Source organism: Eschrichtius robustus, chromosome 13 (assembly GCF_028021215.1).
Source record: "Eschrichtius robustus isolate mEscRob2 chromosome 13, mEscRob2.pri, whole genome shotgun sequence".
NCBI classification, from domain to species: Eukaryota; Metazoa; Chordata; class Mammalia; order Artiodactyla; family Eschrichtiidae; genus Eschrichtius; species Eschrichtius robustus.
In genome coordinates this window covers 27643165-27671111 of record NC_090836.1, presented here as the reverse complement: position 1 = coordinate 27671111, position 27947 = coordinate 27643165, and the positions used below count along the sequence as shown (strand labels likewise).

Genomic DNA, 27947 nt, shown 5'->3' with positions numbered 1-27947 from the left:
GCAGGCTCACTAGTTGTGGCACATGGGCTCAGCTGCTCCGCGGCATGTGGGATCTTCCCAGACCAAGGTTCGAACCCGAGTCCCCTGCGTTGGCAGGCAGATTCTTAACCACTGTGCCACCAGAGAAGTCCCTTGATGAAATTTTATTTATCAGTCTTTTTTTTTAGATTCATGCTTTTGGTCACATGGCTAATAACTTTTTAAAAAATTTTTTACTGGAGTATAGTTGATTTACAATGTTATTAGTTTCAGGTGTACAGCAAAGTGAATCAGTTATACATATACATATATCCACTCTTTTTTTAGATTCTTTTCCCATATAGGCCATTACCGAGTACTGAGTAGAGTTCCCTGTGCTATACAGTAGGTTCTTATTAGTTATCTATTTTATATGTAATAGTGTGTATATGTCAATCCCAATCTCCCTATTTATCCCTCCCACCTTATCCCCCAGTAACCATAAGTTTGTTTTCTACATCTGTGACTCTACTTCTGTTTTTTGTTTTTAACTTTTTATTTTATATTGGAGTATAGTTGATTAAAAATGTTGTGATAGTTTCAGGTGTACAGCAAAGTGATTCGGTTATACATATACATGTGTCCTTTTTCAAATTCTTTTCCCATTTAGGTTGTTCATAGTTCCTGTGCTATACAGTAGGTCCTTGTTGGTTATCCATTTTTATTTTTTTTTAATTTTATTTTATTTTTGGTCATGCCGCATGGCATGCGGTATCTTAGTTCCCTGACCAGGGATCAAACCTATGCCCCCTGCTATGGAAGCGTGGAGTCTTAACCACTGGACCACCAGGGAAGTCCCAGTTATCCATTTTAAATATAGCAGTGTGTACGTGTCAGTCCCAAACTCCCTATCAATCCCTTCCCCTCTGGTAACCATAAGTTCATTCTTTAAGTCTGTGAGTATGTTTCTGTTTTGTAAATAAGTTCATTTGTACCCTTTTTTAAAATTCCACATATAAGTGATATTATATATTTGTCTTTCTGTGTCCGACTTACTTCACTCAGTATGACAATCTCTAGGTCCACCCATGTTGTTGCAAACAGCATTATTTTGTTTTTTTATGGCTGAGTAATATTCCATTGTATATATGTACCACACCTTCTTTATCCATTCCTCTGTTGATGGACATTTAGGTTGCTTCCATGTCCTGGCTATTGTAAACAGTGCTGCAATGAACATTGGGGTGCACGTATCTTTTCGAATTATGGTTTTCTCTGGGTATATATGGCTAATAACTTTTTGCCAAGCCCTAAGTCCTGAAGATTTTCTCCTATGCTGTCTTTTAAAAGTTTTGCAGTTTTATGTTTTACATTTAAATTGATAAACTATTTTGAGTTAATTTATGGATATATTCTAAGGTTTAGGGTTTTTGGGGTTTTTTTTTTTTTGGTCTATAGCTATCCAATTGCTCTACCACCATTTGTTGAAGAGACAAACTGTATTACTCTTGCAGCTTTGTCAAAAATCAGCTGGCTCTACCTGTGTGAGGCTACTTCCAAGTTCTCTTTTCTGTTGCATTTATCTATTCGTCTATCCCTCTGGCAATACCATAATCTTGATTGCTATAGCCACATAAATGTCTTAAAACTGGAGAGTGATTCTCCCAACATTGTTCTTCTTTCTCAAAACTGTTTTAGCTATTCTAGTTACTCTGTCTTTCTATGTAAATTTTAGAATAATCTTATCCACACCTACAAAAATTTTCCTAGAATTTTGATAAGAATTGTGTTAAACCTTTATATTAATTTGGGAGATCATCTTTACTATATTGAGAGTCTTCTAATCCATGAACACACTATGTCTCTCCATTTATTTAGATCTTTGATTTCATTCATCAGCACTTTATAGATTTCATGGGTATATTTTTTAAAAGCAACCCAAATGATGAACTAGAAGTAGCTTGTAAATGCTACCAAAATAAAAAGTGGTAGTTCAAACAAGTTCTGGGAGTCAAAATGATCTTGGTTAACTAGAGTTAAAAATCAAGAATAACACAAGCACAACAAATATACCCATTGGGGCAAATAAGCAGATTTTGTTGAAAGACTGGCTTTATATAATTTACAAAGAAATGAAAGGGCACCATAGGGCATTTTGCAATTAAAACAATAAACAAGGCAGATTGAAGGTATAAAACAGATAAAGTATCCTCCAATTACATGCAGCACTGTCTTCCTCCCTTTTTTGATTATATTAACTCTATGTATCAAACCTGTGCATTACCTATGCAACAACAGTAGAAGAGAAGGGCTCTAAATTACATAATTTCAAAGGTCCCTTCCAAGTCCTACATTAAATTATTTTACGAATTATATTTTTAAAGAGTTCGTGGTTAAAAAGGTTTTATGAATTTTGCTGCTTAGGTATCTATGGGGGGCAGGTCAAGTGGAAAAATAATTCTGTTGAATGTAAATGTATGTAACTATTTGGACAATTTACTAATAAAGCTATGGGGAAAAGCGGGATATGAGAAAATCTGAAGGGGATTAAAATTAGTTAGTCCAGAAATGAATATTCTATGAAAATACCTGGAAGGTAATCAGGAACTTATGTACCTACCCAAGGGAAATAAAGGACAATTTTTAAATACATACAAAAATACATTCTTAACAATTGGAGTCCAAAATAGTGAGACTACAGTAGGTTGTATAAACCCTGAAATAAGTAAGGTCCTATTTAATGACAAGTGAAGTACAGTTGTGAAGACAGGAGAGTAACAAAATAACTCAGCAACCTCCCCCCCCGCCCCCCACCAACATTCTACAGGTGTCTAATCCAAGCCTTCAGAAAACCATGCCAAGCTTTCAAATCTGACTGAGGAGGAAGAATTTGAAGACCGGATAGTAAGAAGCAAATAACAGTGACCATTTCCTATTCACCTAAGTGTCCCCAGAATGCTTTACTGGTTCCCACACTCACACTAATTGCTTGATGGATTGATGAGTACCTAAGACACCCCAAAACAAATGGAACTTTAATTTGTAAAGAAACAGAAGATGATATTTTCTGACAATAAAGAGCATAGGCATCATTTTCTAAACTGTTGGTAATATCATGCCAGGGAAGTTTGACGTTGGATGAAGAGTATCAAGAAGAAGCTAGGGACTTCCCTGGTGGCCCAGTGGTTAAGAATCCACCTGCCAATGCAGGGAACACGGGTTCGAGCCCTGGTCTGGGAAGATCCCATGTGCCGCGGAGCAACTGAGCCTGTGTGCCACAACTACTGAGCCTGCACTCTAGATCCCGCGAACCACAACTACTAAGCCCACGTGCTGCAACTACTGAAGCCCACACGCCTAGAGCTCATGCTCCACAACAAGAGAAGCCACAGCAATAAGAAGCCTGTGCACTGCAACAAAGAGTAGCCCCGGCTTGCCACAACTAGAGAAAACCCGCACGCAGCAAAGAAGACCCAATGCAGCCAAAAATAAATAAATTTAAATAAATAAATTTTAAAAAGAAAAAAAGAATGGTGGACCTTCTGGGCTGGAAAAAAAATTTAAAAAAAAAAGAAGAAGAAGCTAGAAGGATTCCTCATACAGAATCATAAATACATGTATGATAATCATCTCATCCACACCACCCATTATCTCACTCCTGAATATGTCATTCCACCAGACTTCATAGGGTAGTAGGAGAATAAAGAAGAAAAACATAAAAAGAAGAACGAAGGAGAGACAGAAAGAGGAAGCAAATTATTAGTCACACTTGACAACTACTGTGGAAGAGTAAAACTAAAAGCAAGTGAGGGAAACCAGTGTTGCCCCAAACATTTTTATAAACAATCTAATTAAAGAAAACATGCTCAAATTATTTCAATATTTAACAACTTATCAGTGTTATCAAGATAACGTATAACGAAACCCAAAAGCATGAAATCAAAGCTAAAAAAGGAACTAAAGGTCAGAGATTTAATACCAGTCAGATTGTATGAATTTTAAAGCTACAAGATGTATTTAAACTCTTTTGAATCACTATTGTAATAGGGCATTAATTTGATTTTAAGAGCTCCAAATTGGATAGGGAAAAATTTACTAATGTAAGTGCTTAACAAATTCAGGAAGTCATTTACTAGCCTGCATGAGCTTACCTAATAGATGATTTGGGTAAATAAGCAAAAGCTTGGGCAACTTCTGCTACCATCGTCTGTTTTGTCCTCTCTCGCCAATCTGGAAAGAGCGGCACACAAAAGTTCCAAACGATAGAAAAACCTGGGATCCTTTCATCCCGTTATTCACCCTCTGCTTTACCACAATCACTTCAACAAAGCATCCAGAGTCCCCCTTTCATCGCACACAACTCTTAAACAGCATTTTGTCCCTATTTCAAGAAGGGGAATCTTTGGAAGGGGACTATTTCTCTACATTTGGTAACACAGAAGGCAACTTTTACTAAAAATAAGCAGGTCAGTGTTAAGACCAAATAAGATACATAAGTGCATTCAGACATCCCTGTCACATACAAATCTTGATACCAAAGGTGCTTAAGAGTAAATAAATAAATAAATAAATAAATATTGGCTACCCAATGCCTAGTGCAGTGCCTGGCACAGAGTTCATAATTAATAAACATTTGTTAAATGAAATAAAAAAAAGAGTATTATTCTGATGAGAAGGAATTTTTTTTAAACATCTTTATTGGAGTATAATTGCTTTACAATGGTGTGTTAGTTTCTGCTGTATAACAAAGTGAATCAGCTATATGTATACATATATCCCCATATCCCCTCCCTCTTGCGTCTCCCTCCCACCCTCCCTATCTCACCCCTCTAGGTGATCACAAAGCACCAAGCTGATCTCCCTGTGGATGAGAAGGAATTTAGAAATTAATTCTACCCCCCAAAAATGACTTTTGTCCACCAGTAAAATATAACATTTAAAATTTTCACAGATATCAAAATGCTCTTTATATATAAAAGTTTTCTTTTAACCTTCTTCCAGAGCTTACGACCTTACTTCAAATAATAAGCAATTATTTTCCACCATCTCATAACTTGAGCCAAGAGTGCCTTTTCAGTACTGTCAAAAAAAAAACCCCTAACAGAGTAGAGTGGATTCATGACAGCCACATATTCTCTGTCACTACTCCCATCAAGAGGTGGGATCTATTTTGCCACCTCCTTGATTCTGGGTTGGGCCTATGACTGTCCAAAGGAAAAAGGGCAGAAATGACATTGTACCAATCCTGGGCTAAATCTTTAAGAGGCCTGGCAACTTCTGCCTCCTTCTTTTTGGAGTCCAGCTGCCATGCTGTGAGCAGGTCCAAACAGCCACATGAAATGAGAAAGGCCCACATGGAAAAGAAAAATGCCCAGCTGACAGCACCTACTTGCCACGCATGAAAATGAGCTATCTTGAAAATAAATCCTCCAGCCCTAATCAAGTTGTCCCAGCTGACAGCACACAGACTGTGAGATAAGGTGAGCTGTCCTTATCAAACCCTACCAAATCCCAAAATTGTGAGCAAAAACACCATTGTTGTTTTAAGCCACTAAATTTGGAGGTGATTTGTTATGCAGCAATAGATAACTGAAACAAAATTTGGTACCAGAAGTGGGGTTCTGCTGCAACAAAAACCTAAAATATGTACTGGCTTTGGATCCACGTGGTGGGCAGAAGCTGGAAGAGTTTTGAGGAGATTACTAATAAAGATTTGAAAAGTGAAGAAATGTATCAGCACCTGAGGAAAAGGGACCCAAGTTACGTACTGTGAGAACAATTAGCAAATCATTGCCTGCAGTGATGTGGAAGGTGGAAACGGTACCTAATGAACTCAATGATCTGACTAAGGAAAATACAAGGAAGAAAGTTGAAAGTATCAACTGATTCATTTTAACTGCCTGTGTAGTGAGATGAACTAAAAAAGGCACCATTTGGTTCCTTTTCAAACAGAATTTAGAGGAAATATAAAGGGGTCAGATTTGACGGGTTCAAAAATAAAACCATTGCTCATTTCCGCATCTTAGCAAAAAATAAGCTCAAAGTAAGAAATGGCTCCAGGCAGCTCTTTCCCTGCTGTGGCAGAGTCCCGGGTGCATTCAAGATTCAGCTCCACCCGTAAGCCACCAACATAGCCAAGAAAACCATTGCTGCCAGAGGTATAATGGATGTTAATACTGCTCTGCAAGAGGTGCTGTAAGACCGCCCTCATCCACGATGGCCTAGCATGTGGAATTCGTGAAGCTGCCAAAGCCTTAGACAAGCTCCAGGCCCATCTTTGTGCGTTTGCATCCAACTGTGATGAGCCTATGTAAGTCAAGTTGGTGGAGGCCCTTTGCGCTGAGCACCAAATCAACCTGATTAAGGTTGATGACAAGAAACTAGGGGAATGGGTAGGTGCCTGTAAAATTGACAGGGAAAACCCCATAAAGTGGTTGGTTGTGTGGTGGTTAGGGACTATGGCAAACAGTCTCAGGCCAAGGATGTCATCGAGGAGTACTTCATACGCAAGAAATGATGAAATAAAAAAACTGGGCTCTTGGGACTTTTCTGGTGGTCCAGTGGTAAAGAATCTGCCTTACAATGCAGGGCACATGGGTTCGAGCCCTGGTCACGGAACTAAGATCCCACATGCCGCTGGGCAACTGAGCCAGCGCGCCACAGCTACTGAGCTCGCACGGCTCAACTATAGAACCCGTGTACCGCAACGGAAGATCCCATACGCCTCAATGAAGATCCCGTGTTCCACAACACCAATGCAGCCAAAACGACCCGATGCAGCCAAAAATATAAAAATAAAATAAATAAATAAAAAATAAATCTTAAAAAAAAAAAACTGGGCTTGGGCTTCCCTGGTGGCGCAGTGGTTGAGAATCTGCCTGCCAATGCAGGGGACACAGGTTCGAGCCCTGGTCTGGGAAGATCCCACATGCCGTGGAGCAACTAGGCCCGTGAGCCACAACTACTGAGCCTGCGCATCTGGAGCCTGTGCTCCGCAACAAGAGAGGCCGCGATAATGAGAGGCCCGCGCACCGCGATGAAGAGTGGCCCCCACTTGCCGCAACTAGAGAAAGCCCTCGCACAGAAATGAAGACCCAACACAGCCATAAATAAATAAATAAATAAATAAACAAACCCAAAGTTTAAAAAACAAAAACAAAAACTGGGCTCTTGTGGAAGGGAGGGAGGAGGGAGGGAGGGAGGGAGGAAGGAAAGAAGGAAGGAAGGAAGGAAGGAAGGAAGGAAGGAAGGAAGGAAGGAAGGAAGGAAGGAAGGAAGGAAGGAAGGAAGGAAGGAAGGAAGGAAGGAAGGAAGGAATGGCTCAGGGCAAAGATCAAATCCTGCATTGCCAGTAAAATGTGGCCTTGAGGATGTGGCTGTACAACCCTTTGTTGACCCCTCATAAAGATTTTAGGTTCCTCATAGACTTTTTCCTTTAGACCAGTGGTTCTAAAATTTTGTGTACACACTTCTAGGTACTCATGTCCTTGTAGCGTCCCTTCCCACATTGACTCTGGGCTGAGCCTACTACTGCTTAGACCATTAGAATAGGACAGAAATGATGCAGTGCCAATTCTGGGCCCGGACCTTATTTGGTTGGGCAGCATCCACTTCTTCCATTTTGGAACCCAGACACCTCAGGTGACCTAAGCAGCCACTGGGTCCTAGCTGAGCTCCTATCCAAACCTCAGAGGACCACAGCCTTTCTAGCAACCAGCTGACAGGACATGAAAACAGAACTGCCTGGTCAACCCACTGAACCACAAAATAACAAACTGCTGCTTTAAGCTACTAAGTTTTGAAGTGGTTTATTACACTACAATAAATAACCAAAACACACGTCCCTTTTAGTGGTATTTTAAACTTCACTTCTCTCTAGTCATGATAGACTAGATAATTATGAAGAAATGTAACAGAAACTTTTTGTTCTAAAAATTTAATGTCCAGCAAGCATAAACCTAGAGATTATCATACTAAGTGAAATAAGCCAGACAAAGACAAATATCATATGGTATCATTTATATGAAGAATCTAAAAAAAAAAAAAAAAAGATACAAATGAACTTATATACAAAACAGAAATAGACCCACAGACATAGAAAACAAACTTCTGGTTACCAAAGGGGAAAGGGGGGAGAGGATAAATTAGGAGTTTGGGATTAACATATGCACACTACTATATATAAAATAGATAACCAACAAGGACCTACTATATGGCACAGGGAACTATACTCAATATTTTGTAATAACCTATAAGGGAAATCAATCTGAAAAAGAACATATATATATATATATATATATGTGTGTGTGTGTGTAACTGAATCACTTCGTTGTACACCTTAAAATAACACATTGTAAATCAACTATACTTCAATTTAAAATATATATATATTATACCTAGGATCAATTTAACCATCATTTAAGCAAATGAAACATACCTTCTAAGTCTCAGGAAACTTTTTTTAGAGTCTATCTTACAGACAGATCGTAGAGTCCAAGCCACTAATAATGACAAAAACTTAATAGCTTCCATTTTCAGTAGAAAACAATAAGCACCTACACAGGCCATCAGGGAGGACTGGCCAGGGAAGGAGATCTTAGCAAGGCATACCAGGGGTACAGACAAAACTGAGGAAGGGCCCTGTGTATCAGATAAATTCACGATAGAAATTCGGAAATCAGCAGGGGATACACAGACACCTAACAATCTGTGGTTAACAGCCAGGGAATCCTCAAGGCACAGTCACAAGAGTGAAGATGGTAGGTCTTCCAAAGCCTGTTGTTATGGCAACCAGCAAAGATTTTTAACATCAGAAACTCCAATAAGAAGTATTTGTAAGCTCTGCTTTCTTTTGTGTTGATGCAGTTGCTACCTGTCTGCTTAGCTCCTTTGGATTTAAAGAGCCCTAAATGTCTGAGCCATCACCCCTCTTTCAGTCCATCCTATGGATGACCATGATGGCATATAGGGAGCCTGGAGGCTTTCTGCATCTTGAGAATAGGGACAATAATAGTAAATCCCTCATAAGATGGTAGCATTATTCTTCTAATTTTCACAGAACAGTGCTTAGAAGAGTTCTAGGCACATAGTAAACTCTCAATGCTATACTACCAACAAATTACATTTGGTAAATTTGTTCAATTACAAGTGCATCTGCCCTAAAAACAATAACTTTCAAAGAAAAAAAATTAAAAGAATATCAACTCATAAGCCTATTAATAGGGAACTGGTTTAAACAAATTGTAGTATAGCTATAAAGTGAAATACTATGCTGCCTTAAAAGAGATAATAAATAAAATAAAGGAAGAGGATTTTAAAAGATTTGATGTGGAAAATTTCTAATATAAGTGAAAAACCAAGTTGAAAAAAACATATAATTCCACTTTTAAAGTAAGTATATACTGTTGTATATGCATAGAAAAGAATCTGTTAGAAGCCACCAGACTAAACAGACACCACAATCTGGGTGGGAATTCCACTTTCTACATAATATACCACTATAACATTTGTTGCTGTTGTTGTCTTTTAACAGTAAGCACAAATGACTCTTATAATCGGAAAAGCATTAATGTAAAGGCACACAGATCCTTCTTAAAACAAAGCATGCTTTTACCTGAATTTGTTCACAAGTTTTCAGTGCTCATTCTTATTCAGCACACAAGCAGCTCAGATCTGTTTTTAGAACAGTGTCAGAAGCTGCTATATGAGCTGTTTCCTGTACTGGGCAGCTATTTTTAATTAATGAACATTTTGTTGTAAGAGTTCACTGGAAAAATAGAAACACCACCATTGCTGCAAGTTAAACTAAAGAAAGGCTTATTCTCTAAAATAAAATGAAAGATTTAAGTTATAAAAAAAGTATTCCACTTTAAAAAGTATTAAGGTATATAGTATTTAGTATTAAATATTTCCACTGGGATATTGAGATAGATTAGTTTCATTTGAAAATTCCTGAAGGAGCAGATCTAATTCTATTTACTTAGTTTCTCCTAAAAAATAATACAGCATTCTTCATATAGTGAGGACTCAAATGTGAGCTGTGGAAAAATCAGAGGTAAGAGAAAACAGGATGAATACAGAAATAGAATAAGATTTCTTTCAAACCAAATATTTATTAAGCAACAATGTGCAAAATGCTGCCCTATACTGACTAGAGAAAGTAAAATTGTGGTTACTCTATCTGTCAGTATGAACAGCAACAAAATCACCCTGTCCATTTTATTATTTTCTCCCAAGGTTTATATGAAATAATATGGCTCAAAAGATAGCTGCTATGTAAACAAATTATATTTTTCATCTATTCAGTTGTTCAACCCATGGGTCACATAGCACGACAAGGAGTCCTCTGGAGAGCCAGCAGCAGTGAGAGTAGGTGAGAATTCAATGGCTGGGTAGCAGAACAAGAATTCCCAGATCCCACCCAAGCCATCCTCCCATAGAAAGAAGATGGGATTTTCCTGTAAAACTAAGAGAAGGTTCTAAGAAGGCCTCACTGCACTGGGTATGATTATGTGCAGTCCAGTCACAAAAAGAAAGGTTTATTGTTCTCTTGCCAACCTATAATCCTCACGACAGGTGGCAATCCACCCAATTATGCTAAACTCTACCCACACCCTCTTCACTCACCACATCCCTAAATTCCGTGCATTTGTAAACTGCTTCACAATTTTTTAAGTGCTTTCTTATCCATTAATTTGATTCAGAAAGGTTATAAGATTTCTTCCTAGTGTGTTTAGTTAAAATCGTTTGCATTTGAGAGAAGTTCTGAGAATGGGATAGGTTCAACATCTGGCTCCCAAGTGGTGGTGAGGGCTCCCAATATCCTCTAAGGAGGCCTTGCTTTAGCACGTCCCATGGCGGGGTGTGGGGGGAGGTATTAATACTATGCATCAACTTGGAGGGTGTTTTGGATAACATAAACATTTAAACCAGTGAACTGTGAGTTAGCAGATTGCCTTCCATAATGTGGGTGGGCCTCATCCAATCAGCTGACAGCCTGAATAGAACAAAAAGACTGGCCTCCCTGAGCAAAAGAGAATTCTTCAGCAGACTGCCTATGGACTCCATCTGCACCACTGGCTCTCCTGGGTCTCTACCTGTTGGCCTTTGGACTGGAGCTGCACCACCAGCTCTTCTGGGTCTCAAGCCTGACAACCGACACTGCAGACTTGGACTTGCCAGCCTCCATAAACACATGAGCCAATTCCTTATAATATATATGTGTATACACACAACCTATTAGTTCTGTCTTTCTAGAGACTCCTGACTAATACAGAGGGTCCTGCAGTTTAATAACTACACAGGAAGAGCCACTCAGTGAGGGACAAGTGGCTTCTCCTGACTAGGGGATGCCTGACCTTTCTCCCTACCATGGTGCTCTCCAGAAAACCATACTGTTTAGGGATGCATGAATATGCCTGGAATGGATACACACCTTATTATTCCTTAATTACTAGATTCCTGAGAAATGAGTCCTGAAAGCAGTTCACACTCTGCTCAAAGCTTAAAAACACAAATATAACATAAAAATCACATAATTAGCTAGACAAGTCTCAGCAATGACCTGCTGAAGTCATTGTGGAAATGAGAGTAAAAGAAAAAAGGTAAAGGTGACAGTGTAGGAAGTACAGTGACGTCTGATTCGGGGCATCACACACATTATTCTCCCTTATAAGTGATCGAATTATTCATGCCTGCCTCAAAACACCCCAATATTATCAAATATCTACCTAAATACTTATGGAACTTCTCTATCCAGTTCTCAAACCTTCACCAACATTTACCATGGGTCACTTGCTTAACTAGACAAATGTACCACTTGTGGTTACGCTTCATCCTAACTTCCCGGATCCTCTGGAGGCTGTCTAGCCTGGCCCACCCTCTGCAGGCAGCAGCACCACAGGGGCGCCCTTTACCTCAGTCCTCTGATCTCTGACAGAGCTACTTCTACTTCTTGAGCTCTACTTCTGGCTCCTCCCACTCATCGTCCCATGAAGGTAGTGCTTACAGCCTACCCTGACAATTTACGTATTTGCACGTACTTTTCCTTCACCAAACCAATATTTTGAAATATTTTTGCATATAAGCTTTTAAAAAATGTACTTTCTTTCACTTTCTATTGTCTTTACCTCCTTGTCTTTGCCTCTCGTTTCACAATGTATCCTTCCCCATGGCCACTGTACCTCTCCAGCTTTAATCCCTCCACAAAGTAGAGTTGTAGGTAGAACAGATATTATCACACAATTTAGAGGTGAGGACATAGGCAAAAAGAGACGAAATGACTTGTACAAGTTCAGACTGTAAATTAATGGTAAAACTACAATCAGGACCCGTTTTCTATTAACTCTTAGCTTAATGTCTGTTACACAGGATGGCAATACAACAGTTATTAAATGCACCGGATCTCAAGTCAGATTATACCTGCTCCACTACTTATCAAACTGTGACCCTCAATATTAAGCTAAACTATTAGTGGTTTGGTTTCCTCACCTATAAAAACTGAAATAATAATGGTACTACCTTCACTGGGGTTTTGAGAAGATTTCATGACATAAAATGGGTAAAATACTTTGAACACTGCCTAGCACACAGGAAACTCTCAGTACACTTTATCCATTCTTCTTCTTATTATTATTTAATCAGCTTTTCAATGGGTATATAATATTAATGCTCTCCTCAAAATTGTCCTTTTTCTTTAATCTTTTGTAGAATCATGAATTTCAGCTGGATGAGATCAAACACACATAAAAACCAAGGCTAATCCACTGTTTATTTACATAGCATGTTTCACTGGGTCACATGCAAAATTTTAAGTGTTTAGCAAAAACTTTAAAAGAAACTTGGGGCAGAAAGGAAAATCACAACTTAAAGAATATTTCTACCAGTTATTGGCTATGTGAAATAGCTGGTAAGTGCAGAACTTTACTTAACCTTTCCCTCATGGGATTACTTTATTGAACACTGACAAAACAGTCTTGACACGGCTACATTCTAAACCCAAGTAACAAATGCAATGTGAGGTCCTCTTCCTCTGTCATTTTTAACCTTGGGTCTTTACCCAAAACACTCAATTACTCTGCCCACATGGATTAATGCCTCTGCAAAGAAGTGGGCAGGCGGTCAGAAGACCAGAGTTCTTATTTAAATTCCCACACAATCTTTTCAGATCTTAGTGTTGCCAACAATATCATCACCACATGCCCCCTTACTTCACAGGCTTTTCAAAACAAAAACAGGAAAGATGACAAACCATAAAACATGGGTATTTACCACAGGTTTCCAGGTTTGCTGCACAGAGAAAAAAAATGTATTTATGGGGATAGTATCAACGTTCCTCCAAATGAAAGGCATCTTAAATATCTGAAGTACAAAGTTGAGAAGAATGGTTATTTACCTTTAAACAATGATAGTTGAATGATTCTTTCTTGTGCTATACTCTTTAAACTAATTTGTCTCCCAAAGAATTAGTGTTTTAATTAGTACTTAGTACACAACAAAGGTACTCCTGACATTAACATTTTTAATTATGAAGGGTTTTGGTATGAAGATTTTTAGTAATAAGGCAGAGCCGGTTGAAGCTTTACTCTCCCCTATAGTTATGTGACTTTGAACAAGCTAGCTAACCTCTTGAATCCTTGGATTTTATTTGCTTGTTTGTTTTTCAGTGGTGGTGGTGGTTTTGAATAAAGAAGACGATTTCACCTCTTCTCTCACAGGGCTATGGGGAGCAAATGAGATCACACACCCCAGGTTATGAACAAGAACGCACCAGTCAACACTGCTGCCCTAGTCCATCAGCAGCTGAGGCAGCAATCTGTTTTATTCAAGTTTACACCTTATAGCACAGGGAACTATATTCAATATCCTAGGATAAACCATAATAGAAAAGAATATAAAAAACAATGTATATATGTGTATAACTGAGTGATTTTGCTGGATAGCAGAAATTAACACAACATTGTAAATCAACAATACTTCAATTAAAAAATTAAAAAAAAAAACAAACAAACAATTCACACCTGAATTTCCTAAGCTGTCTCAAGTGGGTTTGTTAGGTGATATGAGTTAACACAAGCCCACTGATCCAAGAACTGAAAGAAGTAAGGTTAAAATTGACCCATGAAAGAAAAACAGGGTGAGTAAAAGTTTTAGCAAATATGTTGGCTGTGATTCACAGTACCTACGTTGCATTTTCTTTCTGTTCTCACTGCCTTTAATCATAGCTATGGCACAACTAAGTGTGAGGTGAGCTAATGGAAATGTCAATACCCCTCAAGTACTATTGGAAGCACCAAGGTCTAGGATCCAAACTTACATGTTCTAAGAGGTATAACCTTCTCACTTTGAACTTGACCCTGGATTTGCCAACCTGAAAGGTCTTTAGTTAAGATAGAAAAACAAGCCCAAAACGAATGTTTTCTTATCTTTCTCTAAGGCAGAAGATTTTTTTAAACTGTGATCACATCTCCTTAGTGGGTCTGATAGAAAACAGCAGAGTATATAAACACACAGAAAGGATTAAGTTTTATTTCAGACACAAATACACATGCACATGGACACATAGAGTGTTGTACTGGGTTGTGGTTAAAATGTTTGAAAGCCACTATTAAGAAGAATAGTTATGGACTGTTCTCCTTCTGAAAATAAGCGGGAAAGCATTATGTATTCAGTTTCCACAGTAACACTACTTTTTTCAAAGTCCATTGCTGTGACAAAGAAAAGGAAGACAACTTAAAAGGCTGGACTCTTGAGAAGAAAGTGTTCCCCCTGACTTCAGCATGTTGGTTCCAGCTAATCATTAATATGCCCAGATAACTAATATATTTTCAAAACAAGAGACAAACATGAGGGGAGAGGCAACTACAGAGGGAAAAACATTTTATTAATTTCAGGTATTATGCTTGGTTATATGCCAGGCACACGTATAAGCTTCCTCCTTCAATCTTCACAATTCTGTAAGCATCACAATGTGGTGGCTGCTATGACTTCATAGGTTTGCATTTTAAGTGACAATCTAATGAAGGTTGTTTTCTTATAGTCACAGGACTGGCAAGTTTGGTCATTACCACCTGTTGACCAGCCTGGTTTGGGTTGTATCGGGGCCTATATTCAGGACTATGGAAAACCAGAAGGTAGGATCCAGAACGTCTTCTAGTCTCTACTTTTTCCCATAAATAGACTGCACTTAAAAGAATAGCTTAACTGGCACAGAACTGTAATTCAAAGAACAAGACCAGCCAGTGACTTGCTGTGAGATCTTGTAAAAACCAACTTCTATGGACATCTATTTGTGCATCTATAAAATAAGGATAACACACACGCACTTCAACTTCGGTTGGTGTATGTCGAAGAAACCTGACTACGACCTGAGAAGACCATTGAAGAGGGACCACTGAGCCTCGCAAAAGGTCCACTGAGTGGGCTCGCATCCAGAGCCACCCCAGGCTGCTGAGCACCCAGTGGAGCCCACGTCTGGCACAGGTGTGGGACCCCAACCCTACTGTCTTCGCAAAGTAGTCCTCGTGTGAAACAAAATTTCTGCAAAGAAGATACACAGATTGCCAACAAACACATGAAAAGATGCTCAACATCACTAATTAGAGAAATGGAAATCAAAACTACAATGAGGTATCACCTCACACCAGTCAAAATGGCCATCATTAAAAAATATACAAACAATAAATGCTGGAGAGGGTGTGGAGAAAAGAGAACCCTCTTGTACTGTTGGTGGGAATGTAAATTGATACAGCCACTATGGAGAACAGTATGGAGGCTCTTAAAAAACTAAAAAAGAAAAAAACCTTAAACTAGAACTACCATACAACCCAGCAATCCCACTACTGGGCATATACCCTGAGAAAACCATAATTCAAAAAGACTCGTGTACCACAATCTTCATTGCAGCTCTACAGAACATGGAAGCAACCTAAGTGTCCATCGACAGATGAATGGATAAAGATGTGGCACATATATACAATGGACTATTACTCAGCCATAAAAAGAAATGAAATGGAGGTATTTGTAATGAGGTGGATGGACCTAGAGTCTGTCATACAGAGTGAAGTAAGTCAGAAAAAGAAAAACAAATACTGTATGCTAACACATACATATGGAATCTAAAAAAAAAAGGTTCTGAAGAACCTAGGGGCAGGACAGGAATAAAGACGCAGACGTAGAGAATGGACTTGAGGACACGAGGAAGGGAAGGGGAAGCTGGGACAAAGTGAGAGAGTGGCATGGACATATATACACTACCAAATGTAAAATAGCTAGTGGGAAGCAGCCACATAGCACAGAGAGATCAGCTCAGTGCTTTGTGACCACCTAGGGGTGTCGGATAGGGAGGATGGGAGGGAGACGCAAGAGGGAGGAGATATGGGGATATATGTATATGTATAGCTGATTCACTTCGTTATAAAGCAGACACTAACACACCATTGTAAAGCAATTATTCTCCAATAAAGATGTTAAAAATAAATTAATTAAATTAAAAAAAAAATAGGGATAACAGTGCCTTACCAACCTGATGGTAGAGCTTTGCAAAGTTTCTAAAAGCTAAGGTTTTATGATTTATGCTTTTTTAAAAATTAATTAACTAATTTATTATTTGTCTGTGTCGGGTCTTAGCTGCAGCAAGTGGAATCTTCGTTGTGGCACGCAGGCTCAGTAGTTGTGGTGCGCAGGCTTAGTTTCCCCATGGCACCTAGGATCTTAGTTCCCCAACCAGGGATTGAACCCATGTCCCTCACATTAGAAGGCGGATTCTTAACCACTGGACTACCAGGGAAGTCCCATGATTCATGCTTTTAAGATGACACATTCTAAACTCTAAATTCCATCACCAGAAACTTCATTTCCAGGGATAGAATTAAAATTAGTAGTACAGAAATAAACTCTAGGGCACAAGCTCTTTCCCTGTGGCACCCTGACTGGCCACACTCTACCTCCCAAGCCTGAAGTATGGCTAACGAGGCTTCCTAATCTTATAAATCTACCTAGAATTTTTGCCTCTATCTTGCCACCTAGTGGCAGCAGGAGTCACACGACTATAGCAAATTTTGACTCCTGGTGCTCAAGAGGAAGAAGGGTTTGGGTCATTCCCTGAGCCAACAAATTCCTTCCTCAGTCACCAGGCAGGAGCCACAAACCTGGAAGCCCCGCTGTCCCTACTGGAGTCTAGCCTTCAGATGCCTCCACCTTCCAAACGTTGTCTTCATTAAGAGAAACTTCATTGTTAGATAGCCTCATCCACCAGAGGGCAGAGAGCAGAGCAAGAAGAACTGCAATCCTGCAGCCTGTGGAACAAAAACCACATTCACAGAAAGATAGACAAGATGAAATGGCAGAGGGCTATGTACCAGATGAAGGAACAAGGTAAAACCCCAGAAAAACAACGAAATGAAGTGGAGATACGCAACCTTACAGAAAAAGAATTCAGAATAATGATAGTGAAGATGATCCAGGACCTCGGAAAAAGAATGGAGGCAAAGATTGAGAAGATGCAAGAAATGCTTAACAAAGACGTAGAAGAATTAAAGAACAAAAAAATAGAGATGAACAATACAATAACTGAAATGAAAACTACACTAGAAGGAATCAATAGCAGAATAACTGAGGCAGAAGAACGGATAAGTGACCTGGAAGACAAAATGGTGGAATTCAAAGTTGCAGAACAGAATACAGAAAAAAGAATGAAAAGAAATGAAGACAGCCTAAGAGACCTCTGGGACAACATTAAACACAACAACATTCACATTATAAGGATCCCAGAAGGAGAAGAGAGAGAGAAAGGACCAGAGAAAATATTTGAAGAGATTATAGTTGAAAACTTCATTAACATGGGAAAGGAAATAGCCACCCAAGTCCAGAAAGCACAGAGAGTCCCAGGCAGGATAAAACCAAGGAGAAACATGCCGAGATACATAGTAATCAAACTGGCAACAATTAAAGACAAAGAAAAATTATTGAAAGCAGCAAGGGAAAAACGACAAATAACATACAAGGGAACTCCCATAAAGTTAACAGCTGATTTCTCAGCAGAAACTCTACAAGCCAGAAGGGAGTGGCATGATATACTTAAACTGATGAAAGGGAAGAACCTACAACCAAGATTACTCTACCAGGCAAGGATCTCATTCAGATTCGATGGAGAAATCAAAAGCTTTACAAGCAAGCAAAAGCTAAGAGAATTCAGCGCCACCAAACCAGCTCTACAACAAATGCTAAAGGAACTTCTCTAGGCAAGAAACACAAGAGAAAGAATACATTTACAATAACAAACCCAAAACATTTAAGAAAATGGGAATAGGAACATACATATCGATAATTACCTTAAACGTGAATGGATTAAATGCTCCAACCAAAAGACACAGGCTTGCTGAATGGATGCAAAAACAAGACCCATATATATGCTGTCTACAAGAGACCCACTTCAGACCTAGGGACACATACAGACTGAAAGTGAGGGGATGGAAAAAGATATTCCATGCAAATGGAAATCAAAAGCTGGAGTAGCAATACTCATATCAGATAAAATAGACTTTAAAATAAAGAATGTTACAAGAGACAAGGAAGGACACTACATAATGATCAAGGGATCAATCCAAGAAGAAGATATAACAATTAAAAATATATATGCACACAACATAGGAGCACCTCAATACATAAGGCAACTGCTAACAGCTATAAAACAGGAAATCGACAGTAACACAATAATAGTGGGGGACTTTAACACCTCACTTACACCAATGGACAGATCATCCAAAATGAAAATAAATAAAGAAACAGAAGCTTTAAATGACACAATAGACCAGATAGATTTAATTGATATTTATAGGGCATTCTATCCAAAAACAGCAGATTACACTTTCTTCTCAAGTGCGCACGGAACGTTCTCCAGGATAGATCACATCTTAGGTCACAAATCAAGCCTCAGTAAATTTAGGAAAACTGAAATCGTATCAAGCTTCTTTTCTGACCACAACGCTATGAGATTAGAAATGAATTACAGGGAAAAAAACATAAAAAACTCAAACACATGTAGGCTAAACAATACATTGCTAAACAATACATTACTAAATAATCAAGAGATCACTGAAGAAATCAAAGAGGAAATCAAAAAATACCTAGAGGCAAATGACAATGAAAACACAACGATCCAAAACCTATGGGATGCAGCAAAAGCAGTTCTAAGAGGGAAGTTTATAGCTATACAAGCCTACCTAAAGAAACAAGAAAAATCTCAAGTAAACAATCTAACCTTACACCTAAAGTAACCAGAGAAAGAAGAACAAACAAACCCCAAAGTTAGCAGAAGGAAAGAAATCATAAAGATCAGAGCAGAAATAAATGAAATAGAAACAAAGAAAACAATAGCAAAGATCAATAAAACTAAAAGCTGTTTCTTTGAGAAGATAAACAAAATTGATCAGCCATTAGCCAGACTCATAAAGAAAAACAGGGAGAAGACTCAAATCAATAAAATTAGAAATGAAAAAGGAGAAGTTACAACAGACACCACAGAAATACAAAGCATCCTAAGAGACTACTACAAGCAACTGTATGCCAATAAAATAGACAACCTGGAAGAAATGGACAAGTTTTTAGAAAGGTATAACCTTCCAAGACTGAACCAGGAAGAAATAGAAAATATGAACAGACCAATCACAAGTAATAAAATTGAAACTGTGATTAAAAATCTTCCAACAAACAAAAGTCCAGCACCAGATGGCTTCACAGGTGAATTCTATCAAACATTTAGAGAAGAGCTAACACCCATCTTTCTCAAACTCTTCCAAAAAATTGCAGAGGAAGGAACACTCCCAAACTCATTCTATGACGCCACCATCCCCCTGATACCAAAACCAGACAAGGATACTACAAAAAAAGAAAATTACAGACCAATATCACTGATGAATACAGATGCAAAAATCCTCAACAAAATACTAGCAAACAGAATCCAACAGCACATTAAAAGGATCAAACACCATGATCAAGTGGGATTATCCCAGGGATGCAAGGATTCTTCAATATACGCAAATCAATCAATGTGATACGCCATATTAACAAATTGAAGAAGAAAATCCATATGATCATCTCAATAGATGCAGAAAAAGCTTTTGACAAAATTCAACACCCACTTATGATAAAAACCCTCCAGAAAGTGGGCATAGAGGGAACCTACTTCAACATAATAAAGGCCATATACAACAAACCCACAGCAAACATCATTCTCAATGGTGAAGAATTGAAAGCATTTCCTCTAAGATCAGGAACAAGTCAAGGATGTCCAGTCTCACCGCTATTATTCAACATAGTTTTGGAAGTCCTAGCCTCGGCACTCAGAGAAGAAAAAGAAATAAAAAGAATATAAATTGGAAAAGAAGAAGTTAAACTGTCACTGTTTGCAGATGACATGATACTATACATAGAGAATCCTAAAGATGCTACCAAAAACTACTACTAATGATGAAAAATCTGAAAGAGAAATTAAGGAAACACTCCCATTTACCACTGCAACAAAAAGAATAAAATACCTAGGAATAAACCTACCTAGGGAGACAAAAGACCTGTATGCAGAAAACTATAAGACACTGATGAAAGAAATTAAAGGTGATACCAACAGATGGAGAGATATACCATGCTCCTGGATTGGAAGAATCAATATTGTGAAAATGACTATACTACCCAAAGCAATCTACAGATTCAATGCAATCCTTATAAAATTAAGAATGGCAATTTTTTACAGAACTAGAACAAAACATCTTAAAATTTTTATGGAGACACAAAAGACCCCGAATAGCCAAAGCAGTCTTGAGGGGAAAAAACGGAGCTGGAGGAATCAGACTCCCTGACTTCAGACTATACTACAAAGCTACAGTAATCAAGACAATATGGTACTGGCACAAAAACAGAAATATATATCAATGGAACAAGATAGAAAGCCCAGAGATAAACCCACACACCTATGGTCAACTAATCTATGACAAAGGAGGCAAGGATATATAATGGAGAAAAGACAGTCTCTTCAGTAAGTGGTGCTGGGAAAACTGGACAGCTACATGTAAAAGAATGAAATTAGAACACTCCCTAACACCATACACAAAAATAAACTCAAAATGGATTCGAGACCTAAATGTAAGACCAGACACTATAAAACTCTTAGACGAAAACATAGGAAGAACACTCTTTGACATAAATCACAGCAAGACCTTTTTTGATCCACCTCCTAGAGTAATGGAAATAAAATCAAAAATACACAAATGGGACCTAATGAAACGTCAAAGCTTTTGCACAGCAAAGGAAGCCATAAACAAGACGAAAAGACAACCCTCAGAATGGGAGAAAATATTTGCAAACGAATCAACGGACAAAGGATTAATCTCCAAAATATATAAACAGCTCATGCAGCTCAATATTAAAAAAACAAACAACCCAATCCAAAAATGGGCAGAAGACCTAAATAGACATTTCTCCAAAGAAGACATACAGATGACCAAGAAGCACATGAAAAGCTGCTCAACATCACTAATTATTAGAGAAATGCAAATCAAAACTACAATGAGGTATCACCTCACACCAGTTAGAATGGGCATCATCAGAAAATCTACAAACAACAAATGCTGGAGAGGGTGTGGGGAAAAGGGAACCCTCTTGCACTGTTGGTGGGAATGTAAATTGATACAGCCACTATGGAGAACAGTATGGAGGTTCCTTAAAAAACTAAAAATAGAATTACCATATGATCCAGCAATCCCACTACTGAGCATATACCCAGAGAAAACCATAATTCAAAAGGACACATGCACCCCAATGTTCATTGCAACACTGTTTACAATAGCCAGGTCATGGAAGCAACCTAAATGCCCATCGACAGACGAATGGATAAAGAAGATGTGATACATATATACAACGGAATATTACTCAGCCATAAAAAGGAACGAAATTGGGTCATTTGTTGAGACGTGGATGGATCTAGAGACTGTCATACAGAGTGAAGTAAGTCAGAAAGAGAAAAACAAATATCGTATATTAACGCATATATGTGGAACCTGGAAAAATGGTACAGATGAACCAGTTTGCAGGGCAGAAACTGAGACACAGATGTAGAGAACACACATATGGACAACAAGGGGGCAAAGCGGGGGTGGTGGGGGTGGTGGTGTGATGAATTTGGAGATTGGGATTGCATGTATACACTGATGTGTATAAAATTGATGAATAATAAGAATCTGCTGTATAAAAAAATAAATAAAATAAAATTCAAATATTAAAAAAAAGTGTACAAGACAGTTACAAGAGTTTACAGTTCCTTGATAAAATATGTGTATATATGCATATATACACATATGTATATACATACATATAAAAAAAATGAGAAACTTCATTATCAGAGAAGCCATCAATTTGCAAACATTTTTTTAATGGTAAAATATAACATATAGATGGGGTCTTAAAGAGACTTAAAGACCCGTACAACTAAAAAGTGAACTTTTCTTAGAATTTATCCATCTATTAGACTCAAGGCCACTGTGCTACACATCTCTGGGGGGCAAGATGGGGCATTCACAACTTAGCTTATGTTAACAGCACCCCACCCTGATGAGACTGGCTACTACTCAATACATCTCTGCATTTACAAAGCAAAACTTGTCAGGGCTCCCCCTTAACTGCTTTCTTTGTATCAGGAGCCTCCTTGCCTTTTTTTTTTTTTTTTTTTTTTTTTTAAACATCTTTATTGAAGTATAATTGCTTCACAATGGTGTGTTAGTTTCTGCTTTATAACAAAGTGAATCAGCTACACATATACACACGTTCCCATATCTCCTCCCTCCTGCATCTCCCTCCCTCCCACCCTCCCCATCCCACCCCCCCAGGCGGTCACAAAGCACAGAGCTGATCTCCCTGTGCTATACGGCTGCTTCCCACTAGGTATCTATTTTACATTTGGTAGTGTATATATGTCCATGACACTCTCTCACCCTGTCACATCTCACCCCTCCCCCTCCCCATATCCTCAAGTCCATTCTCTAGTAGGTCTGTGTCTTTATTTCCATCTTGCCACTAGGTTCTTCATGACCTTTTTTTTTTTTCCTTAGATTCCATATATATGTGTTAGCATACTGTATTTGTTTTTCTCTTTCTGACTTACTTCACTCCGTATGACAGACTCTAACTCCATCCACCTCATTACAAATACCTCCATTTCATTTCTTTTTACGGCTGAGTAATATTCCATTGTATATATGTGCCACATCTTCTTTATCCATTCATCCGATGATGGACACTTAGGTTGCTTCCATGTCCTGGCTATTGTAAATAGAGCTGCAGTGAACATTTTGGTACATGACTCTTTTTGAATTATGGTTTTCTCAGGGTATATGCCCAGTAGTGGGATTGCTGGGTCGTATGGTAGTTCTATTTTTTAGTTTTTTAAGGAACCTCCATACTGTTCTCCATAGTGGCTGTATCAATTTACATTCCCACCAACAGTGCAAGAGGGTTCCCTTTTCTCCACACCCTCTCCAGCATTTATTGTTTGTAGATTTTTTGATGACGGCCATTCTGACCAGTGTGAGATGATACCTCATTGTAGTCTTGATTTGCATTTCTCTAATGATTAATGATGTTGAGCATTCTTTCATGTGTCTGTTGGCCATCTGTATATCTTCTTTGGAGAAATGTCTATTTAGGTCTTCTGCCCATTTTTGGATTGGGTTGTTTGTTTTTTTGTTATTGAGCTGCATGAGCTGCTTGTATATCTTGGAGATTAATCCTTTGTCAGTTGCTTCATTTGCAAATATTTTCTCCCATTCTGAGGGTTGTCTTTTGGTCTTGTTTATGGTTTCCTTTGCTGTGCAAAAGCTCTTAAGTTTCGTTAGGTCCCATTTGTTTATTTGTGTTTTTATTTCCATTTCTCTAGGAGCTGGGTCAAAAAGGATCTTGCTGTGATTTATGTCATAGAGTGTTCTGCCTATGTTTTCCTCTAAGAGTTTGATAGTGCCTGGCTTTACACTTAGGTCTTTAATCCATTGAGTTTATTTTTGTGTATGGTGTCAGGGAGTGTTCTAATTTCATACTTTTACATGTACCTGTCCAATTTTCCCAGCACCACTTATTGAAGAGGCTGTCTTTTCTCCACTGTATATGCTTGAACATTCTCCAGGATAGATCATATCTTGGGTCACAAATCAAGCCTTGGTAAATTTAAGAAAATTGAAATTGTATCAAGTATCTTTTCCGACCACAACGCTATGAGACTAGATATCAATTACAGGAAAAGATCTGTAAAAAATACAAACACATGGAGGCTACACAATACACTACTTAATAACGAAGTGATCACTGAAGAAATCAAAGGGGAAATCAAAAAATACCTAGAAACAAATGACAATGGAGACACGACGACCCAAAACCTATGGGACGCAGCAAAAGCAGTGCTAAGAGGGAAGTTTATAGCAATACAAGCCTAAATCAAGAAACAGGAAACATCTCGAATAAACAAACTAACCTTCCACCTAAAGCAATTAGAGAAAGAAGAGCAAAAAAACCCCAAAGCTAGCAGAAGGAAAGATATCATAAAGATCAGATCAGAAATAAATGAAAAAGAAATGAAGGAAACAATAGCAAAAATCAATGAAACTAAAAGCTGGTTCTTTGAGAAGATAAACAAAATTGATAAACCATTAGCCAGACTCATCAAGAGAAAAAGTGAGAAGACTCAAATCAATAGAATTAGAAATGAAAAAGGAGAAGTAACCACTGACACTGCAGAAATACAAACGATCATGAGAGATTACTACAAGCAACTCTATGCCAATAAAATGGACAACCTGGAAGAAATGGACAGATTCTTAGAAATGCACAACCTACCGAGACTGAACCAGGAAGAAATAGAAAATATGAACAGGCCAATCACAAGCACTGAAATTGAAACTGTGATTAAAAATCTTTCAACAAACAAAAGCCCAGGACCAGATGGCTTCACAGGCGAATTATATCAAACATTTAGAGAAGAGCTAACACCTATCCTTCTCAATCTCTTCCAAAATATTGCAGAGGGAGGAACACTCCCCAACTCATTCTACGAGGCCACCATCACCCTGATACCAAAACCAGACAAAGATGTCACAAAGAAAGAAAACTACAGGCCAATATCACTGATGAACACAGATGCAAATATCCTCAACAAAATACTAGCAAACAGAATCCAACAGCACATTAAAAGGATTATACACCATGATCAAGTGGGGTTTATTCCAGGAATGCAAGGATTCTTCAATATACGCAAATCAATCAACGTGATACATCATATTAACAAATTGAAGGAGAAAAACCATATGATCATCTCAGTAGATGCAGAGAAAGCTTTCGACAAAATTCAACACCCATTTATGATAAAAGCCCTGCAGAAAGTAGGCATAGAGGGAACTTTCCTCAACATAATAAAGGCCATATATGACAAACCCACAGCCAACATTGTCCTCAATGGTGAAAAACTGAAACCATTTCCACTAAGATCAGGAACAAGACAAGGTTGCCCACTCTCACCACTATTATTCAACATAGTTTTGGAAGTGTTAGCCACAGCAATCAGAGAAGAAACAGAAATAAAAGGAATCCAAATTGGAAAAGAAGAAGTAAAGCTGTCACTGTTTGCAGATGACATGATACTATACACAGAGAATCCTAAAACTGCCACCAGAAAACTACTAGAGCTAATCAATGAATTTGGTAAAGTAGCAGGATACAAAATTAATGCACAGAAATCTCTTGCATTCCTATATACTAATGATGAAAAATCTGAAAGTGAAATTAAGAAAATACTCCCGTTTACTATTGCAACAAAAAGAATAAAATATCTAGGAATAAACCTACCTAAGGAGACAAAAGACCTGTATGCAGAAAATTATAGGACACTGATGAAAGAAATTAAAGATGATACAAATAGATGGAGAGATATACCATGGTCTTGGATTGGAAGAATCAACATTGTGAAAATGACTCTACTACCCAAAGCAATCTACAGATTCAATGCAATCCCTATCAAACTACCACTGGCATTTTTCACAGAACTAGAACAAAAAATTTCACAATTTGTATGGAGACACAAAAGACCCCGAACAACCAAAGCAATCTTGAGAACGAAAAATGGAGCTGGAGGAATCAGGCTCCCTGACTTCAGACTATATTACAAAGCTACAGTAATCAAGACAGTTTGGTACTGGCACAAAAAGAGAAATATAGATCAATGGAACAGGATAGAAAGCCCAGAGATAAACCCACGCACATATGGTCTCCTTGCCTTAAAAGCTAAGATCTAGAAATGTTTGCTTACTAAGAAAAAAATTCTTCAAACAAACTTCTAACAGAACCCTTGTTACTAAGGTGTCAAATTGGCTCTAGCTTTCTACAGCTCTCAGCTGGCTCCCACTTAACACTCAAAATAGAAAAGGTCTCTGTGAGCGGTCCCCTCATGGTTAGCCAAAAACGGATAAAGCAGCATAGGGTTATGTAGGACATTTCATTTCCTCAAGTTGCCCCTTCTCCTAAAGGAGGAAAGGAAACACAGCAGCTATCCCCTTTGCATCTTTTTAAATTAACTGCTTCACTGAGAGGCAGAAAAGTTCAGAAAAAGAGAAATAGAGGAAAAAGGAATCTACTATTATTAAGAATCTATATCAACTATATTTCAATTTAAAAAGCCAACTACATTAAAAAAAGAAAAAAAAAAGAATCTAATATGTGACAGACACCAAGCTAAGGCTTTTTTATATTGTATATAGGTTATCTTTTTCAAGAAAAAGTACAGCAATGGTACCAGAGTCAGAGATCAATCCCCTCTTTGTCAGCTTCTAGGGGTACAACCTTGAAAAGCCTGTTATTTATATTCTCTGAAGCCTAGCTTTCACCAGTGTAAAATGGGGATTAATACATTCTATTTTTACTAAACAGCAAAGCACTGTGCCAGGCAAGTGTTGACTGCATTCTCTCCCTAACTATCGCCCTGCTTCTACTTAAAACAATGGGGAAGGGGTGGGGGTTGGAGAGTCCCAAGCAATTTTGCACTGATAAACTGCCTCCAGCCTTTTGTCTATTTTTAGAAATATTTGGAATTAAGTTTCATTTAAAATAAAAGTACATAGTGGCTTCCTCAAAGATCAAAAAGAAGGCAAATGTTAGTGCATGGTAGGAGTCCAATGGCATTGATTTAAAAGGTAAGCAAACCCTGGAGAGAATGTATAAGCAAATAGTAAAAATTAATGGCCTTGAACCAGAAAAGGGAGAGAGTCAAATCCAGGAGAAAACAATGTAATAATAGCAATTAACTACTGAGCACTTAAAAGTTTTGCATGCACACTGTATTTGATACTTACCAGAAAAGGCCAACCGTGGAACAAGCTGTGAAGGCTTTTAAAGCTGCCACATTGGAAATGGAAAAGTAACTTCTCTACCAATTTTCCTATGACAAATATGTAGTGTTTACTTGTTATTAACCACCTGATATAATGCAGAAACCAAACCAAATCCATAACTAAAAAAGTCACAGTGAAAACCTTTAAAAAGCCCAAAAGGAAGGATAACAGTCACAGGGCAAAGGGCAAAAACTGGAAACAAGAGAAGCAGATACTTCCATTTTAAATGCACAACATTCTTGAAATTGCCCCAGGAAGGTGTCTGCTTCCTTTATAGCATCTCTCAGTGCTCTGTGCAAATATGTGGATTCAAATTCCACTCTGCTAGTTGTATAAATTTACAGCAGATAAATAAACTACCTGGCAAAAAGACATCAGAAGAATCAGAGACACAGATGAATAAATTGAATTATTACTATTAAACTCAACAGGTAAAAGCCTCTTATGCATTGTGGCATTTTTCTGTTAGCTTCTAAGACTGAAGAAAGAAAAGCTTTTGAAAGTTTTTATTACAAGCCTGGAGATACATGAATCATAAGTGGCCATGAAAATCTTTACCTGAAAAGGGCAAAAAAA

At 38.1% G+C, this 27947-nt stretch overlaps 1 protein-coding gene and 1 pseudogene across 1 annotated transcript in view; one reads left to right on the top strand and one right to left on the bottom strand.

Moving 5' to 3' along the window:
• The window catches only part of FGD4 (FYVE, RhoGEF and PH domain containing 4), a 210687-nt gene that overhangs the window by 142593 nt on the left and 40147 nt on the right, over nt 1–27947 (bottom strand). The window lies entirely within an intron of this gene.
• LOC137775403 (small ribosomal subunit protein eS12-like) lies at nt 6095–6475 on the top strand (annotated as a pseudogene).